The 1672-nt window shown below is 39.4% G+C and overlaps 1 pseudogene; it reads left to right on the forward strand.

Annotated features, from left to right (window-relative positions):
* The first annotated feature begins 223 nt into the window (after positions 1 to 223).
* On the forward strand, positions 224 to 647 carry LOC123799842 (translationally-controlled tumor protein-like; annotated as a pseudogene).
* Positions 648 to 1672: the final 1025 nt, after the last annotated feature.

Here is a 1672-nt window from a genome sequence, read left to right on the forward strand (position 1 = left end):
AACTGACAGTGTTTAAAAGAAAGAAACTTAAGTTTTTCCACCAGCTGCTGTTTCCCCTCCCCGCCCCCCAGTGCCACTCTGGCTGTACTGAGCTTGCTCCTGGCTCCTGCTAAGCTAGCACAACAGTTGTTTCTCTCCAGCCGCCCTCATGATCATCTACTGGGACCTCATCAGCCATGATGAGATGTTCTCCAACATTTACAAGATCTGAGAGATCATAGACAGGCTGGGGCTGGGGGTGGAGGGCAAGATGGTCAGTAGGACAGAGGGTAACATTGATGACTCACTCGTTGGTGGAAATGCCTCCACTGAAGGCCCCGAGGCCAAAGGTATGGAAAGCGCAGTAATCACTGGTGTTGAGATATATTGTGAACCATTACTTTCAGAAGACCACCTTCACAAAAGAAGCCTACAAGAAGTACATCAAAGATGACATGAAATCAATCAAAGGCAAACAGCCAGAAAGTGTAATGACGGGGGTTGCAGAACAGATCAGGCACGTCCTTGCTAATTTCAAAAACTACCAGTTCTTTATGGGTGTAAATATGAATCCAGATGGCATGGTTGCTTTGCTGGACTACCATGAGGACAGTGTGACTCCATATATGATTTTCTTTAAGGTTGGTTTAGAAATGCAAAATTGTTAACGAACTTGGCTATATCACCTGTTGTCACAACTGGGTACTGCTCTTCATCCACACAACACCAGGACTTAGACAAATAGGACTGATGCCTTCTTGAGCTCTTCAATTGTTTTGACCTTGATTTATTTGGAGTAGAGGCATTGTTTTTAAGAAAAAAAATGTCATGTAGGTTGTCTAAAAATAAAATGCATTTAAACTCAAAGAAAAAAAAAAGAAAGAAAGAAAATAAAAGAAAAGGAACTTAAGGAAACACCTCCCTGAGGAACCTTAGGCTTCTTTATAAAATCTTAGTATTACTGGTACTTAGTAATTCATTTTCTAAAGGCTAAAATGAGGAGAGTTTTAATACTTCTATTTTGTGAAAGGTAGAACCCATTAGTTGTTGGAACATATGAAAACTAGTATAGTTAAAAAAAATAGAAGCATACAGGAAAGTAATGAATTCTCATTCAATAGGATATGCCAGGCGTGTACTAATAGGGTTCATTCTGTTCCCTTCACTCAGGAATGATTAAATATTTGACCAATATTATGTAAAGTTTATTTATGTTTTCAATGAAACACTTTTTTAAAAAGACTTTATTTGTTTATTTTTGAGAGAGAGAGCAGGAACAGGGGGAAGAGGTGGGGGGAGGGACGGGGAAAGAGGGGCAGAGGGAGAGGGAGAAGCTAACTTCCCCCCTGAGCAGGGAGCCCAATATGGGACTCCATCCTGTGAACCTGGGATCATGAACTGAGCCAAAGGCAGCCGCTTAACACTGAGTCACCCAGGAGCCCTTCAATCAAATACTTTTTAACCTATAATCTTCAGTGCTATATTAGCCCAGTAGGTAGATGAAAACAAGACATTTGTTTTTGCCTGGAAAAAGCTCATAACTTAGGAATAAAACATACTTGAGGACAACCTGAAGAGCAATTTTAAATTAACAATATATGCAAAATAAAGCATTCAGAACATGTAATATAGTCAATACAGTAATTGAAAAAATTCCCTTCAAAATAAACATAGCATAATTACCAGTATCATA

This window comes from Ursus americanus, chromosome 7, assembly GCF_024610735.1.
Source record: "Ursus americanus isolate L20-20 chromosome 7, mUrsAme1.1.p, whole genome shotgun sequence".
Taxonomy (NCBI): Eukaryota; Metazoa; Chordata; class Mammalia; order Carnivora; family Ursidae; genus Ursus; species Ursus americanus.